The sequence below is a fragment of the Protopterus annectens genome, chromosome 6.part1, assembly GCF_019279795.1.
Source record: "Protopterus annectens isolate FY-2018-M chromosome 6.part1, PAN1.0, whole genome shotgun sequence".
In the NCBI taxonomy this organism is placed as follows: domain Eukaryota; kingdom Metazoa; phylum Chordata; order Ceratodontiformes; family Protopteridae; genus Protopterus; species Protopterus annectens.
The window spans coordinates 547,299,248-547,319,341 of NC_056738.1; positions in this window are offsets into that span (position 1 = coordinate 547,299,248).

Sequence of the window (20,094 nt, forward strand, 5' to 3'; positions counted from 1 at the left end):
TTTGTCTCTTTCTGCTGTCCATCTCTGGGGAAATCTATTTCAAAAGTCACCTTATCAAGTTGGTTACAAGGCTGCATTACTTTCGTCTACAATCTGCTGTTTGGGATATACTTCTCAGAGGTGCAGGCTAAATCTAGTGAGCTATGGCTGACCAAGTTTGCAGATGACTGCAAGCTAGTTGCTATCATCAATTTCCCTAGTGATGTGGACATCCTCCTAGAGGGTTTCACCCAAACAAATGACTGGTGCCAGAAACACAGAAACATAGCCTCAAACTTGAATGCCAAAAAATGCATCACCATCCCTTTTAGGGAGAATGACGTCCCTACAAATGATCACATTGATAACAAGACACTAAGCACGCACTCAGTTGTGAGGGACTTGGGCACCCAGGTTGATAGCAAACTGATGTTTGACCACTATATTGCCTCCATTGTACAGAAAGCTTTCTATATGGCCCATCTCATTAGTAAGGGCATCTCATCCAGGGACATGGTGGTCATAACATCCCTGTATTCTTCCCTTATAAGACCCATTATTGAGTACAATGCCTCTCTCATCATGTACCTCACAAATCACATGCAGCAGCTGGGCAGACCACAGAGGTTCCACACCTGGAGAATCCAGGGCCTCAAACATCTACCCTACACAGATAGGCTAAAAGCCCTGTTCCTCTACTCTCAGTCTCCTACAGACTCCTCAGAGGTGACCTCTGTATGGCATACAAAGCAATCTCAGACCACACCCTGATGGGACTGCTGCATATCTGCAAGTCAAACTGCACTCGAGTGACCCACACGCGTGACCTGAACCTTGTCTGTGGAATCAATAGGACTTGTTGGTGGGACAGATTTGTGTCCCAGAGACTTCCCCCTTTTGTGGAATATACTCCCTCTCCACATAAAGCAGAGTATCTCATTAAACCTTTTTAAGCTCAACCTGGCTAACTGGATGGGGGTACAGAATATACACCCCTGGAATTCCAACTGCGTTCCTGCTTGACAGTGACATAGGGTGCTGACTTGTTTTAACATGGGCTAAATTCTTGGCTAGGCTTGTAAGGGCCTCAGGCCCAGTAGCCTAGTAACTTCCTATGATCTTATGATCCTATACAGTAAAAAGAATCTCCAATTAACATCACCAGTGAGAGCGCATTCTACTAGCGAGATAGCTACGTCTGCTGTTTTCCATTCCAAGGCTTTCATGGAAAAAATATGTACAGCAGCAACTTGGGCTACTCCTTATACTTCTATCACTCATTACAAATTGGATTTGGTCATCAGGGGAAGAGTGTCCTATGGCTCTATGGTTCTCAGGAATATCTTTCCATAAGACCTCCCAAGATCTAAGTAGCTGGGGACTCTGTCCCAAAGGTCAAGGATAAATGAAGATTGACAACATCAGATTAAGAAATTATGTTCTTACCATGACGTTCTATCTGTGTTGTCAATCTTCATTTATCCTTTGCACCCCACCCTCCTTCCCCCTCCTGCAGACTCTTTGGAGGAGTGGACAATTGTTCTGGTTATTTCATCAGGTATGACCTTGGACATAGCTTCTTTAAGTCTGTATAGTTTCTCTTCTCTTTTCCCTGTATAGCTGAAAAATTGATCTTAGTTAATTTGGAGAAGGACATTCTGGGTAGAGACTTAGCTTGAGAGTTTTTGGTTTGTGTGAGCTGTTATAAAGGCTGAGCCGGTTCTGAGAATTGGAACAGAGTTCCAAAGGTCAAGGATGCTAAACATTTGGTTAATACTAATCTCTATCCTTTTGAAAGGGATGGAAATGCTTTTGATATTCTTCAGTAACAGTTGTTTTTAAGATTCTCAACTATCAAGCTCTAAGCTTAAGTTTTTGCTTGAATCTTTTGAGACTATGAGGAATATTTTGGTTTTGCTTCCTCTTCTGAGGAGAAATCTGCTTTGTGTAATTTGATTGCTCCTGTGTCACAAAAGGCTGCCCCTTGTTTGAAGTGCCCATATGATTCTGCTGATGCCACCTTCGGGGCTGCTGCCGCTGGAATTGTTATGAGGAGGCTTGTTTGGTTGTGTCCTCAAATTCTGCCAGAGGATTTAAAAAATGAAATTTTGAATTCTCCCTTTGATAAAGAATTTTTTAGGCACTCTGCTGCAGAAGTCCTTAAGAAATGTGATGAGACAGGTAAGCTGATTCGAGGGATCTTTCAGATTTTTCAACCCCCACCCTCCTTCACCAAGTTTGCCAAGGGATTTAATACTCCAACTACAACCCTGTTTAAAATACAAAATAAACACTCAGCAAGCTGCTGGTAAGCAAACGTTTAAAAAGCAGTGCAAGGGAGGTTCCAAAAGAAAACTGTAACCCCACAGAACAAAGGACAGTCTAAGTCTGAATGGCTACATAAAATACTCCTCCTCTGTCACCCTAGCAGTCCCTTAATCCTTCCAGAAAGTCTGAATTTCCATTTCTGTCTTTGGCAACAGATAGTTTCAGACAGGTGGGCTCTTAGACTAATCCATTCAATGTTGAAGATAGCAGTGGGAATTTCTTCCTATTTTCAGAGGAATATCCCCTCGTCCTGCAGAACAAACTCTTCTTTTCCCTTGACCTGTCATTCAGCATATGCTCAGCCATGGAATGATAGAAGCTGTTCTTCCTCCTCAACTATCAGTAGGGTTTTATTCAAGAGTGCTTCTGGTGCCAAAGAAAGAAAGAAAATTTTTGGGATCTTTCCCTTTTGAATGTGTTTGTGATTGTACCCAAGTTCAAAATGTTGTAATTTCGTAATGTGTTCCCCTTTATTTCCCATGTAAGTTTTCCATTCATTTTATTATTTATTTTATTATTTATTTTATTTTCAGCATTCTGAAAATAAAATAAATAAATAATAAAATAAATGCATTCCTTACTTGAAAGTAAGGAATGTGTAACACACCTAGCATGGCTGTCTCTGTCAGAATACAGCCAGGTAGCTGCCTTTAGGGATCGCCGTGAATTAAAACATTTCTTTTCATAGTGTACAGCTGCAGCGGTGTGCTTTTCAGCTGTACCGCTCTACGATGAAATGCTGCTGCAGCCTTCTGGTGGCAGTGATGTAGCTCGCAGGGATATGTCTCGTGAGCTACATGCCAGAACCCATTGAACACAAAGGTCTTTCTAAAGATTGTGGTGTACCCCTAAGACAGATATCTTTGCCTCCCACTTTGAACAATCAGCTCAGACTATTTTGTTCCAGAGCATCTTGCAAAGAAGCCTGGAGAATGGATGCATTCTCTTTTCCAAGGAAAGGGAAATTCCTGTATGCCTCTCCCCACCTTTCCTATCTTTTTAAAGATTCAAAAAGACAATATGAAAATGCTTTTTGTGATCCCCTTTTGGCTAATACAGCATTGGATTTTCCTTCTTTTCCATCTACCCAAGGGCATTTACCACATTACCACAAAGGATGGCCTTGGACACACCAGCAGAAGAGCTGTCTAATTCATTTGAACCTAAAGTCAATGAACTTCACAGTCTGAGCAATAGGCTTCTAATTCCTTTCAGGCACTTTATTATCAGGACATACTACAGGTAATAAATGAGGCTAGAAGACCTGCAACAAGAAAATCCTATATTTCTAAACTGAAGAGATGTTTTTTTTTTCACTGTCAAAAGATGAGAACTGGATCCCTACCAATCATGGATTACTTTATCCTCAAATATTTCTATGAACTGTTCAGCTTGGATTTTGCATATACCTCCATAAAGATGCATTTGTCAACCATTTCATTTTGCTTACCAACTGACTCACCTCATTTTCATGTTTTGAGGTCAAACAGCTCTTAAAAGTCATTCTATTCATCAGACCACTCAAAAAAATCAATTTCCCCTCCATAGGATGCAAACTATGTCCTTGAAGAATTAATATTACTACCTTCTGAACCTGCTTCTTCTGCATCTTTAAAATTTCTGCGCTTGGAAAACAATACTCTTGCTGGACTTAACTTTCGCAAAAGTGTTTCTGAATTACAAACGCTTATGTCTGTTAGGTTGATCTTCAGGACTAACTCTTATTTTATGCCTTAAGTGGTAACCGAAATGTCTTTGCATCACTCTACCCACCTCCCTACATTTGTTCTCAATTCTCAAAATAAAGGAGAAAGGATAATTCATTTACTGGATGCAAACAAACAACTAAAATAATAAAAAGCTGATCAATTATTCATTTCATTTGAAGAAAAGAAGAAGGGTCTACCAGTTTCTAAACAGACTGCCCCTTGCTGAAAACATTTTCACTCCAAGAATTGAGTATGGCCTCCCCCTAAACATTCTACTTTCCAATCAAAATATCCAGTGGATACAATTACTGCAAATGAGATCTGCAATGTCGCTCGTCTTGTGTATATTCAATAAGACAGTGAGGCTAGTTGTTCATTTAAGTAGTTTATTACACACAAACACATCAGGATGGAGAACAGTAACAAACTTAAATGAACGAACTAACTGACTGACTAATACACACATGCATACTTACACCTCAGCTGCTCACTACACAATGGCATGCTTACTTGCACATGTTCAGTACTTATATGCACGTTCCCACTGACTGGAATAGCTCTTAAAGGAACATACACACTCTGATCTACATTCCTCCCGCTTTGAGTAGTTGGTCATTCAAATAAACAATGACAATCATATGAGCATGCAAATTATACAAATAATCATGTCCAGGCTGCTGTGTATTTGACAGCAGGTTGTGAGATACGATCTGACCCCGTAATTTAATAACTAGAACTGGGTTTGGCAACAGGGACAGTCACTGGGAATGTTCTTCTTGACTTTCGGGGATTCTTACAGGAACAGGAACAGGCAATGAAATGTTCTCTGGAAAAGAACATTGGACAAATCACTCTGAGAATTAGAGTCTTTGTTGCAAGCAAAATGTTGCAACATTGTCTCGGACACCAGTAGTAAATGTTTTCAATTACACCTAAAATCCATGCCATGTGACTCAACAATGTACAATCTCAATTCTTCACACAAATCTTTCACAAGTTCTTTTTGGTCAAATCCTTTTGGTGTCTGCATCCTCACTATCTCTTCTTTTAACAGATTCAGAGGTTTGCTGGTTTTATCATAGTAAGACTTTTGAGACAAACGCTTCTTTACGAGTTGAACTTTTACTACTTTGTTGTTTTTAACACTTGGAACCAACAAATTCTCAGTGTGGTTCTGGTTTGTTTCAGCATTAACCTCTGGGCAGGTGAACCAAGAAGACTGCTGCAAGGTACGTTTCTGAGGTATATTTCTGAGATTAAGCAGATTTAGAAAAGCATCAGTATTATCATATTGAGACTTTTCCAAAAGCTGTTTTGCACTTTGAACTACACGTTCTGCCAAACCATTTGATTGTGGGTATTCAGGACTACTTGTAACATGAACAAAGTCCCATGTTACAGCAAATATCTTGAACTGCTGACTTGTAAACTGTGCACTATTGGCAGAAATGACTGTGTGGACTACCGTGGACAGAAAAATGTGTCTTCAATTTACTAATGACAGTATTGGATGTGAGATTAGGAAGTAGGTCAATCTTGAACCAATTTGAATAAGAGTCTACTAATACCAAGTAATGATGACCATTCCATTTGAAAATGTCTGTAGCTACTGTCAGCCAAGGTAGTTCAGCAATCTGGCTTAGCTGAAGTGGTTCTTTTTGTTGATGTGGTATAGTACTATTACAGACAGAAGAAGATGAAAGTTCTTTCTCAATGTCTTTTGACATAGAAGGCCAAAATACTAGTCCTCTTGCCCTTTTTTTGGTAGAATTAGTTCCTGGGTGGCCACGATGCAAGATCCTTATATACTCTTGTTGCAAGAATTTTGGAACAATCACTTTTGGACCTTTCATGATGAAACCGTCTTCTATCAAAATCTCGTCTCTTTAAGGAAATTACTGCTGCACATCAGGTGGCAAACAAGATAGCTTTGACGGCCATCCTCGACTGATAAAGTGGTTGAGCTTCTGGAGAACTAGCTCTGAAGCTGTGTGAGTTCTAAGTTCATCAAGATGGATGGAAGAAAACCTTTTCATTTCCATGACTTCAAAGTCAGTTTTCATCTTCATGCTGTTCAGTGTTTTTTCTGGGCAATCTGGATAAAGTATCAGCAAGATAAAAAAGATTGCATTTTGTGTAAACCAAGTGAAAATTGTACCTTTGTAATTTTAATATCATGCATTGCAGTCGTGCAGGAGCTGTTTGCATAGGCTTTTTCAAAATAGTGATCAAAGGTTGGTGGTTAGTCTCAGTTTGAAAAGGTCAGCCATTAATATAACCATGGAACTTGGAACTTACAAACACAATTGCTAACAGCTCTTTCTCAGTCTGAGCATACTGCATTTCAGTTTAGGTTAGAGTTCTGGATGCATAGGCTACTGGTCTACCCTCTTAAAGAATGACTGCATCAAGACCAAATTTCGAAGCATCACAAGAAAGAGTTACAGGTTTGTGATCATCATATCTTAAAGTGGGTGGACTGGCAATTCTGTGTTTCAGGTCATCAAATGCTCTTTGCTATTGTTCTGGCCATGACCAAGTTATATCGTTGTGTGTCAGCTCCACTAACAGAGCTGAAAGTTGACTCAAATCTGGGAAGAACTTGCCTAAATAGTTGACCATGCCAAGGAAACATTGTAGGGAGGTCACATCGTGTGGAACTGGCATCTCAAGATTTGCAGATTGCTTGGAAAGATCTGGTCATAAGCCTGAACTAGTAAACAAATGACTCACATAAGTAACTTCTTGTAGCCTGAATTTGCATTTCTGAGGGTTTAGCTTAAGATTCACTTCACAAGCACTTTCCAGGACTTTCCTGAGGTTTCTATTATGGTTGACTTCACCATTGCCTCCTTCAAGAATATCATCTACTATAATAGCATATGGATAGCCAGAAAAAAAATGCTCCATAGCACATTGAAAGACTCACTGGCAGAATTTATCCCATATGGCATTCTCAAAAATCTGTACCTTCCAAATGGTGTACTGAAAGTAGTAAGCAATGAAGATTTTCGGTCACGGAAAATTTGACAAAATGAACTTTTTGCATCTAAGACAGAAAAAAACTGGGCATTTGGCATAAGAGCAGCAACTTCTTCGACTGTACATTTTGGATGATTAAGTCGTTTTAGTGTTTTGTTCAAGTCTCTTGGCTCAATACATATTCTAATAACATCTGAGCTTTTCTTATGAGCTACCACCATGGAGGATACCTATTCAGTTGGTTCTTCTACTGGATAAATTACTCCTAGAGGCACCATTCTGTCTAACTCAGCTTTAACTCTGCCTCACAGGGTTACTGGAACTTTCCTTGCTGGTCTGATAATGAGGCTTACCTTCAGGGTCTAACATCATGGAGTACAAAACTGGGAGTTTGCCTAATTTGTCTTTGAAAAGATCAGTATAGTCTGTGCAAGACTTTCACTGTTATACTTGTTTACATGGTAGACGTCTGCATTAAATGAAAGCAGTCCCATTTTCAAACTGTCTCTGAGGCCTAACAATGACTGTGTATGCCTTTTGAGTAGTTATAGCTGTTCCCAGCAGAGTAACATGGAAGCACTACTGAGCCTTTGGTTTGAATTTCTTCACCACCATAAGCAACAAGCTTCAGACTCTGGCATCCAGCTCAAGCTTCTCACTAGCTCTTACTTCGGTAAACATTTTCACGGACATAACATTGCACTTTGAATCAGTATCAACTTTGAGCTCTACAGATCTTCCATTAATCAGAACAGTACAACATACTTCATTCTTTGCCCATAAATCTACTGCATTGACTGTTTCACCAAGTACAGACACACCAACATAAAATGTAGGGTTGCTGCTTTCTATCTGATCAACTTGCCTCTTTAAATGCTGTCTTTTAATAAAAGAATGAGCTTCATTTGATTTACAAAGTCTTTTCAAATGATTCCACTTTTTACACTTGTGGTACTGCTGACCAAAAGCTAAGCACTTTTCTCTTTTAGGCTCATGATTACCACAATTATGGCAATCAACAATAAAATTTGGCAATGCAGCTAACTTCGTTATTTATGGTTGGTGTTAAGAGTTGGAAGTAACCATGAGCCCTTTGATTTTGCTATCTCACCCCTCTACTACACTGAGCATGTTCTAAATTTTACTGGAGCCACTCTGGAATTTGCTAGAAAGGCTCTGGGTTTCACTGAAGCTGCCCCACCCTTGGGCCTGTATCTTTTAACAACATAAAATCTCCACTTCTCACCACAAAAATACTAGTAAAAACTCAAATGTCCAGAAAGAAGGAGATTGATTCCAAAGATGCTGTAAATTTATTGAAACACAAAGAAAATTAATGCTCTTAGGCACACTTGCGTTTTCGTCCTTTCCAAATCCAGGACTTCATCAGATTACAATAAAATACACCAATTAGCACTTTAAATATACGTAAAATATTCAAATTAAACCAATCAAATAAAATGCATCATAATTAGGCTAATCAAAAGTGTTCCTACCTCATTAATATTAAATTAAACATTATTAATCTTGACAATATAATATATAGTTATAAAGTATTCCCTATTGATGCAATGTTGCTAAATATGTTATATATATGTTTCTTTGTGGGTTTTGTATCTTAAAAATGTATTTTCTCAATAAGAAACTTTATTTTTTAAAAAATTAAATATTATAAATACCTAAAAAGAATGTTTCCTTAAATATTTATTTTAAAATAATGGATGTTCCTTCTATCCTTTCGTATGGTAATGCTGCCATCTGCTGGACATTTATTTTATGTCATTAAATTAAATCTGTGCAGCTCTTAATTTTAACACAGGGGTTAGGGATGTGTGTTCATTTAATCCAGGTTTTCTCTTGGCATCTAGTTTAATTTGCCACCATAATTCTTTGTAAGCTAACCACTCTTCCCATAAACCTCCCCTTGTTTCTTTCTTAACCTGTTCTATCACAAAGAATTCAAACTTTCCTTCTACACATTCTTTCATATGTCTATATAGTGCATTAGTTTCCTTGGCTTTCAAGATATCATAATTATGTTCATAAATCCTCCTCCTCAGAGCTCGTTCTGTTTTCCCTATATAAAATGAACTGAGTTTTTTACAATGGGCCAGGTATACAACTCCTTTTGTTTCACAACTGTAATATGCTTTGTTTATTATAGTTCTATCCCTGCTGGTAATATGTATCTCGTTGGTGTTCATCATTAATTCACATTGGTTACAGTGGCCACATTTAAAACTCCCTGTCCTTTTCTGTCCATTTATTGTACCTCCTCTGTAATCAAAAACATTATTTTTGGGATGAGATTCTAAAATTCTTTTCACATTCCTTGCATTTTTGTACACTATTTTTGGGACGGTATTGTAAATATTTTCCATGTCAGTAAATGTGGAAAATTTGTCCCATTCATTCCTAAATACTTCACTAACCTTTATATTGGCCGTATTGTATTCCATAACAAAAACTTGCTCATAGTTGTCTTTGTTTATTAAATGGCTAGGTGATATACTACCTAAATAATTTTCAATTTTCTTACCCTTTATTGGTTGAAATTTATTATTTCTCCCCTTTTCTACTTCAGTTCTTATCATCTTGATAAATGGTATAGGGTATCCTTTTTCTACAAACATTTTTTCAAGGAATTCACATTCTAAAGTGAAGTCATCACTTAGACTAGTCATACGACTACCCCTCACAAATTGTCCTTTGACAATATTCTTTTTACAGTGTGAGGGGTGCGCACTAGTAAAGTGGAGAAAAGAATTACAAAATGTTTTCTTCCTATAAATTTTTGTTTCAAAATCTTTTTCCATTTTGTATATTTCCACATCAAGGTACTCTAATCGGTCTTTAGAAGAAGTATAGGTAAATTTTAGAAAACTGGTAGTATTGTTAATATATTCAAAAAATTCTTTGAACTTTTCCATATCACCAGTCCAAAAAATGACTATGTCATCTAAGAAACGTCTATATAACGACCAATCATCTTTATACTTGGAATGTAATACAAACTCCTCTTCCCATTTAGCTAGGACAATATTGGCATAGGTGGGTGTACACGCTGCTCCCATAGATATGCCCTGTACTTGTTGATAATATTCACCATTGAACATAAGGAAATTGTGTTTCAAAACCATTTCCGTTAAGTTCATTATGGAACTTTTATCTGAATGTGATAGTTTTTTGTCCCTGTAAATCATATCTTCAAACATTATAAGACCTTCACTATGTGGTATACATGTGAAAAGGTCTACCACATCTATGGTAATAAAAATTAAATTGTCATTAACCAATTCTGGTGTTATACATCTTAGTAAGTCCCAAGAGTCCTTCAATATATATTGGTTTTCAGCACATATGTGTTTTATTTTACTGTCCACAAATTTTGCTAATGGAAGTGTTTTGGACCCATCCGCTGAGACAATAGGTCTCAGTGGTGGGTCCTCCATGTTTTTGGTGATTTTAGGTATCCCAAAAATTATGGGAGTTTTTGGTTTGGCCACATGTAAAAATTCATAAGTTTTCCTATCTATTGTTCCCTCAAAAACCATATCATTAAGTTGATTATCTATCTTGTAGTATGCCACATTCATTTCATTCAAGGAGGCAGTTTTATATCTGGTAGTGTCCCTTAACATGCAGTTCATTTTTCCTTCGTATATTATATTATCCATAAACACTACCCCACCTCCCTTGTCAGGCTTCATGATTCTTGTTTCATTGTTCATTTTAAGTTCTTTTAATACCTCATTTTCTTGTTTAGAAAGATTGAAATCATAAACATTTTGTTCGTGTATCTAATTTCTTTTTCTAACATGATTTCCAGATTCCTAATTTGTGGGTGCAAGGGAGGGTTGTAGATACTTTTACGGGTCAAAGACAAGCTCTGAGGAGGTGGATCTAACTTGCTATGTTGTGAAAAAAGCATTTCCAAATTGATTTTCCTGAGAAACAACTTCATGTCTATTATAGTGTTTACTAATTCTCCCTTTACAGCGGGAATAAATTTGAATCCTTTGTTTAGTAGATGGAAATGTTGTTTGTTAGGTGTTATATTACTAAAATTATATATAGAAAAATTATTGAAGGTGTGTTGAACCCCATTAATGGTTATGTTATTCTCATTAGAATTGATTGAGGGGTTCGGATGCATTAATAGTAATGCCTTCCTCTGCCCCCCCCCCTTCTTTGAAAATTTTGAAATTCATTGTAATTTCTGTTACCATTTTGTATTTCCCTATTTAGTGGTGGGAATTCATTCTCATAATCATCTTCCATCAATACTTTGTTGACCCTAGTGTCAAAGCCTAAGGATTGTTCATCCTGGTAGGTGTAATAACCGTGCTTTCCACGTTTAATGGGAGGTGGTTTGGAATAGTGGCTATTGTTTTCGTATTCTCCAATATCCCTCTTTAACTTATTTATTTTTCTTTCAACTGTTTCTTTACATTTTAAGTCAGTATCACCTTTTACTTTATAGTATTTGTCTCTCTCTTCTCTAATTTCAAATATGAGGTATTCTTTAGTGCAAACATCTAAAATTTCTATTTCCTTTTTCAAAACTTCCTGCAATCGTTTATTTTCATTAATAATTAATTTTAAAATTTCTAACCCTCATTGATTAAACTGACCCTGATTCAACATTGTTCAGGTACTTCCATAGCCTTAGTCCTTTTGGGACTATTTTTCTATTCAAACACTCTGTCAGGTATTCATTTTCAATAGTTAGTGTTTTGTATTTTAACATTAGCTTAGATAACTTATCAATTTTACCAGAATAACTTAAATCAACACCACATTTCAATCCACTTGCTTTGTCAAAGTCAATGTTAAAAGGCAATTTCAACCAGTCTCTGGTATCTTTTTTCTTCCACGAATTGTGGAAGGAATTATTTAAAGTACCTTCACGTGCCTTACTCGTGGAAGGCTTATCATGTTTGTTCCTGGCTTGTACTGGATCCAATGCTTCAGTCTGGAAATGTTCGTTTTGATTTTCATTCTGTCTAAACACCGCTGGTGTAACTCCTGGGTTGAACGAATCACCGTTCGGTTCATCCGCTCCACGCTCTCGCTCCAAACTACCACTCCGGTTGCGTTTTCTCTTGGGTTTGGCTCCTAATAACCCTTCGTTTCTTTCCAGTTCTGTATTGCTTAATTCGCGTTTACGGTCGCAAAGCGAATGACATAGTGGGGTTAGCAGGTCTATCAATTGCGTAAGCTGACCTATCAGCCTACGTGATTCCCCTGTATCATCTTTAGGAGTCGCTCCTTCCATCTCCTGGATAACCAAAACCAATATAAAATCTCCACTTCTCACCACAAAAATACTAGTAAAAACTCAAATGTCCAGAAAGAAGGAGATTGATTCCAAAAATGCTGTAAATTTATTGAAACACGAAGAAAATTAACGCTCTTAGACACACTTGCGTTTTTGTCCTTTCCAAATCCAGGACTTTATCAGATTACAATAAAATACATCAATTAGCACTTTAAATATACGTAAAATATTCAAATTAAACCAATCAAATAAAATGCATCATAATTAGGCTAATCAAAAGTGTTCCTACCTCATTAATATTAAATTAAACATTATTAACCTTGACAATATAATATATAGTTATAAAGTATTCCCTATTGATGCAATGTTGCTAAATATGTTATATATTCAACCAATAAAGGGTAAGAAAATTGAAAATTATTTAGGTAGTATATCACCTAGCCATTTAATAAACAAAGACAACTATGAGCAAGCTTTTGTTATGGAATACAATACGGCCAATATAAAGGTTAGTGAAGTATTTAGGAATGAATGGGACAAATTTTCCACATTTACTGACATGGAAAATATTTACAATACCATCCCAAAAATAGTGTACAAAAATGCAAGGAATGTGAAAAGAATTTTAGAATCTCATCCCAAAAATAATGTTTTTGATTACAGAGGAGGTACAATAAATGGACAGAAAAGGACAGGGAGTTTTAAATGTGGCCACTGTAACCAATGTGAATTTATGATGAACACCAACGAGATACATATTACCAGCAGGGATAGAACTATAATAAACAAAGCATATTACAGTTGTGAAACAAAAGGAGTTGTATACCTGGCCCATTGTAAAAAATGCAGTTCATTTTATATAGGGAAAACAGAACGAGCTCTGAGGAAGAGGATTTATGAACATAATTATGATATCTTGAAAGCCAAGGAAACTAATGCACTATATAGACATATGAAAGAATGTGTAGAAGGAAAGTTTGAATTCTTTGTGATAGAACAGGTTAAGAAAGAAACAAGGGGAGGTTTATGGGAAGAGTGGTTAGCTTACAAAGAATTATGGTGGCAAATTAAACTAGATACCACGAGAAAACCTGGATTAAATGAACACACATCCCTAACCCCTGTGTTAAAATTAAGAGCTGCACAGATTTAATTTAATGACATAAAATAAATGTCCAGCAGATGGCAGCATTACCATACGAAAGGATAGAAGGAACATCCATTATTTTAAAATAAATATTTAAGGAAACATTCTTTTTAGGTATTTATAATATTTAATTTTTTAAAAAATAAAGTTTTTTATTGAGAAAATAATTTTTTAAGATACAAAACCCACAAAGAAACATATATATAACATATTTAGCAACATTGCATCAATAGGGAATACTTTATAACTATATATTATATTGTCAAGGTTAATAATGTTTAATTTAATATTAATGAGGCAGGAACACTTTTGATTAGCCTAATTATGATGCATTTTATTTGATTGGTTTAATTTGAATATTTTACGTATATTTAAAGTGCTAATTGATGTATTTTATTGTAATCTGATGAAGTCCTGGATTTGGAAAGGACGAAAACGCAAGTGTGTCTAAGAGCGTTAATTTTCTTCGTGTTTCAATAAATTTACAGCATCTTTGGAATCAATCTCCTTCTTTTAACAACATGCTGCATACTATCAACATTAGCAGTGGAAGGCATTGGAAGCATGCATCTCTTATTTGTAAGCATGTTAGTATGCTTTTCTGTAAGCTCATATATCAGACAAATCTCTGTGGCCTTATTCAAAGTTAAATTACTGTCTCATAGCAATTTTTTTCTCACTGCATCATCTTTAATACCAGACAGAAGCCCATCTTTTATCAACTCATCTCTTAAATCACCAATTCTACACATTTTTGCCTTGTTTCTCAAGTCAGTTATATATGCTGCAAAAGTTTCACCAGGCTTTTGATCTCTTGTGTAAAGTATGTGGGCCGGATTCACGAAGGCTTGCACGGAGTCTAAGAGTAGTGTAAGACTCCATGCAGCCTTCGCGATCCAGGAACAGCCCAAAGTCCGTGTAAGAGACAAGCTAAAACGGCTCTTACACGGAGTGGGCGTGGATAAGCTAATCACCTCACTTGCAGCCGAATAGCATGCAAATGAGGATGATTAGCGATCCAAGAAGCCCAGAACAGCCCGTGTAAGAGCCTTTTTAGCTGCAGAAATGTACTCAGTTGACAACTGAGTACGTTTCTGCCAAAACTGCAATGGAGCCATGTCAGCTCCAAATAAAGGGTGCATATGTGTCAGGCAGCATGCCAATGGCCAAATATGTGGCCATTGGCAAAGTAACCTGATGCAAATATATTAAAAATATAATTTTTTTTCGGCGATTGCCGATGTTTAAACCCAGCGCAGCCCCGCGCAAACGGGCTGCGCTGTATAGAACATAAAAACGAAGGTTTTAAACCTACAAATGTAGGTTTTATGCAATACATGGAATGTCAATGCAGGGACCAGCAGACCAAAACCAACATGGCCACCGTGTAGTGGTTGCTAAGGGGGGAAGCTGAGTCTAAGACATGTAACTAGGCATTAGTAGGCAATCTGATGCAAATGAGTGTAAGGATACTGAATTCCACTGTCACATAGCAAATGAGCACAGTCTGAGTAGTGTAAGAGTTACAGAAGGGGGAGCAACAGAGTAGGAGATAGGTGACATCACAGGGGGTAATGGTAGAAAGAAATACAGTTCATTGGAGGTCAGAGTTACATGACAGATGTCAGACAGATATCATGGAAAGAGGTGTGCCACTAACTAAGCATGAGAAAGTCAAGAAATGGAAGGTGTACACTGTTGCCTACACCAAAGTTTCTTGCTGAATGTGTATGCGCACGTGTGCACGCCATGAAGCGCGAGTAAGGCAGTGTGCACGCATGTAAGGCAGACTGAGCATGTGGGAGCGTGTTGGGAGATGGTTAACACTATTTGCATGGGTGTGCACGCGTTTTAATCCGAATAAGCAGAACCAGAACCGTGTAAGTATGTGTGCGCGCGTGTAAGCCACTGTGAGCGTGTTTCTGCTGGTTTACACATGGCTCCACCCTGAGGAAACAGAAAGGAAAAAGGAAGCAACAGATTTAGTAGGAAGCTAGCAGGGAATACTGCTGGAGCTAGCAGGTGAAAACAATTAGATGCAGGCAATTACACAGGCAGAATAGTAGCCCAGCCCAGCACTTAAAACTCTGCAAACAGCAGTGCAGGATGTTTCTCTCAAGAGACACTGCAAGACAGGAGTTAAGTTATCAGAAGTGAAAACTGAAAAAGCTGAACTCAGAGCAGAAATGTTAGGGGCTGCCATAGCTGTCATAATGAGACATAGGCGACTTGCTGAGGGTGGTGACAATGCAGATGCTGCCAGACAACCCACAGTGAGGAGACGGAGAAGAGTGTACAGGCCCAGGGTCACCTACCACGGGTTACATGAGCTGGAGATAGTAGAGCTATAGAGTGGACAGAGACCTCCTGCAGCAAATAGTGGAGCTGTGCAGGCCATGCGTCACACACAGAACCAACAGAGGGGAACTCATCCCAGTGGAAACCAAGGTATGTGTTGGCCTAAGAATACTAGCAACATGTACCTTCCAGAGACCAACTGGTGATATGATGGGGATATCACAGGCTTCAGCCTCCAGGGTACTGCACCAGTTCCTGGATGCCATGTCAGCACATGTCGGTGATCATGTATATTTCCCCAATGCCCATGAGGTATTGGCCAGCAATATGCGTCTCTTCCAACAAATAGCAGAATACCCTGAGGTAGTGGGTGCAATAGACTGCACGCACATATGCATCAAAGCACCAGCCGGTGAGCGGGGTAGGGCATACATCAACCACAAGGGCTTCCCCTCCATCAACTGCCAGGTCGTGTGTGATGCCCAGGGCATAATAATGAATGTGTGTGCTGGCTGTCCTGGGAGCTACCATGATTCCCACATCTGGCATTTGATGCAGCTGTACCAGACATTTGCCAATGGGGACATCCTGCATGGACACCTAGTGGGGGATGCAGGTTATGCACTGGAGCCGTGGCTGATGACACCCATCAGAAACGCACACACACCTGAAGAGGAACGCCATAATGAGGCACACGCACAAACACGTAATGTAATAGAGCGTGTGTTTGGGCTGCTCAAGTCACGGTTCCGGTGTCTGGACACATCTGGTGGAGCCTTGCAGTACACACCAACTACATGTACCCAAATTGTCATGGTATGTGCTATGCTACATAATATGATCTTGCGAAAACAGCTGCAGCAGGACCAGCATAGGGCCGGGCCCCAAACAGCCCCCACCATTGCCAAGGCCATCACAGGCAGAGCGTGACTCGGAGGAGGAACAACCTGAGCCTGCCCCAGTAGGCAGAAGGAGGCGTGCCCAGTATGCCCTGGCCTTGGCAAAGAGGCAACGGATAGCACATACACTGGCTCAGTAGGAACCCTGGGAATGATACCCCTCTCTGACTCACTCATATAGTAACAGGGATGCCTAACATGACACAACCTGCTCTCAAACATGTACAGGGAAGTGTAATATGCGCATCCGACAGAGGCAGCCCTGCAGCACCACCTGAGGCATGAATGCTATGTGTTAAGTAATGTAACACCATGTACTATATGCACACCTGAGGACCTTGACTAACATCCTACCCTCACCAAGCATCATGCCACAACATGACAATGAGATGATCAAGTGCAATAATTGACTGAAGTATTGCAGTTAGTCAAAGGGGATCCAATGTGTGCCAGTCTGGGATGACATGCTGAGCATGACATGATGCACCACCTGCTAGGACTGGCGTGCACCTATCAGTGCAGGCCGTATGGATACTGGCAAAGGCTGTTGTTATCCACAGTGTGCCCTGAATAGGTAAGGCTCAAAACACAAACCTATCTCCATAGGTATCAGAAGGGATAAGAATAAGATAAGGGATAAGTCAAAACAGCAAGATGCATGCAGTCTAAACTCACCCAGTATGGAGAATGTTGATATCTGCGCTGTAACAGAAAACTGAGCCAAGGCTCACAACAGCACCCTAACACTACCAGGTTACACCTCATACTGTGCTGTACAGCCTCAAAACATGGAACAAGCTACAAAAGGAGGGTGACTAGCAAGAATTGTCAAGGATAACCACACCCCCATGTTGGTACCACAACAATAAGCAGCATGGACTAGCCATGGTCAAGTAACAGTGGCTAAAACTGCCCCCCAGTTTATAGCCTGCTACAGACTACTGTCCCAACACCAGGAACTGCACCTGGCCTATGCTGGAATACATGAATATATCAAGTCCTCCAAACCACATTATATTGGGTGACTGAAAATACCCAGACATAGACTGGGAGCATTATACTAGCTCCAACAGTGTAGGACAAAAGTTCATAGAATCCATAAACCAAAAGGCCCAGGAACAACGTACCACTCCCACAAGAGGGGTAAGCATACTGGATGTGATAATCAGCAACATGGGTACTGGATGGCAAGATGAGAAGTGTATTGCTCACTGGTAAAACCAGACCATAGAGTAATCACACTGGATATACAAATCCTGACCACAGTCCCTGGCCAGAAAACCACAGTGGAAAACATGTGTTAAGCAATATTTGCACTCCTCCAAACTGATGTGGAATCCATTAAAGGTCCTGTGCAGGTGCAAAATATGGGCCACACCTCAGAACCTGTAATACAGCCATTCCATGAACACTGCCAGGAATGCTTGGATTATGCAATCCTAAATTAAAACAAGACACAATGCCATACACGCAGGAATCTGGCATGGTGGACACCAGCCATAACCAAACCATGCAAGAGAATGAGGAAGCTACTTCATGATAGAGCAAACATAAACAATGAAGTAATCACTGATCAGTAGTATGGCAATAAAATCTGTCCACACATACAATCCACTAAGGCCAGCCACAACAAGTTGAATCTGTGAATCCTGAGGCAATGTTACACCTGCCCCAAGTACACAGACAACCCCAACTCCACCCAAGAAATACAAATATATGTGAGAGATGCAACCATCTATCCAAACTTGAGGCTGAGCTCCCTCAACTCAGTACTCCCAAAACTAGTCAGGAGGAGAAGGTAACCACACACACCACAAACACAGTCCCACATAGACCTATCACAACTGCAAACCAAACACATAAACACAGAAAAACATTCCCGGAGGCACAAATTACAAACATAGCACACCAACAGAGGCCTCTAAAGCAGACACCCAATCAAACAACCTCCAAACATAGCACATGCAACACATAGTACACAAAGCTGGTGTGCCAAACAGTCACAGGCCAGAAGGAGAAACAACATGCCTGATACAGTTGTAACAGGTGACTCCATAGTCAGACACACTGCTGTCCCGCACACCAGACTGAACAAGGGAAAGGGTACAGTAAGCTGCCTGTAGGCTGCCACAATACGCCACATAACAGAAGTATGCAGGTCACTCCAAAGCAAGTAGAAATATGATGCAGTCATAGTCCATGCTGGTGTGAATGACCTGAGATGTACCTCCCTAGACTACATGAAAAGAGACATAGATGAGCTCTCTGATTATGTAGTCCAGGCCGGTATGACACTCACCGTTTGCAGCATCCTACCCTTACCAAGAATAATGCCACAGTACAAACACGGAATGATCAGTCATAGCAAGTGGCACACTTACTGGTGTCATTCCAAGGGGATCCAATGTCTGTCTGCTTGGGATGTCAAGCTTGACAAGCCACGCAGCTGTTCTTGGGATGGCTTGCACCTGTTACCCCTGGGCGTCTGAATATTGGATAAGGCCTTTGCCACCTCCATAGAGCCTTTTGTAGGCAAGGCTGAAAAGACTGACCCACCACCCTAGAAAACATAAGTGGAAAGAAACATAAGGGTAATGCTGACCAATGCCAGATGTGTAAACCCCAATATGCATGCTCCCAAGGCCATCCCCAGTATGGAGAACATCGATGTCTGTGCAGTGACAGAAACCTGCTGCAAGCCTCCTGACAGCACACCAGCACTACCAGGTTATACCACGTATCATGTGTCATGGCCCCAAAACCTGGAACAAAACATAAAAGGAGGGTGAGTATCCATATTCAGCACAGACACCCATACGTCCAGGTAACTGACAATGCACAAGGCATTGGAGTCCACCCATGTGCAACTAACTGTAGGCAAGACTGCTGTACAGTCTGTAGCATGCTACAGACCACACTCTCACACACAGGAACCCCACCCAGCCATCCTGAAGACACTGGACAGTATGAATGTCCCACCAAATACCAAACAAGGTACCACAAATTACCACATAGGTGGTAAACCATTATGTATGGAAGGAGTAACCAGGGACCTAGGGACACAAGTGGACAGTAACCTGTTATGTGACACCCACATTGCCAATGTGGCTAGGAAGACTGTCTACATTTGACACCGTATCAGGAAAGGATTCACATCTACGTCAACAGAGGTCATTGTGCCCCTATACTGTTCTCTAATCACACCCATAATCTAGTACAATGCCTCATATGGGATGTACCTTACCTGACACCTGCAGCAGTTAGAAAGACCTCAAAGGTACCTCACCAAGAGGATAAAGGGTCTCAAATATATGTCATATGCTGCCTGGCTGTAGACACCCCAGCTGAATGCAGTCACATACTGCCTACACAGAGGCATTGCATGCCTGTTGTAGAAGGCCATGCCCAACACAGGAGTAATGGACATGCTCCACCCCAGAAAACTCAAATCCATCGGAGCTGTGAGAGTGA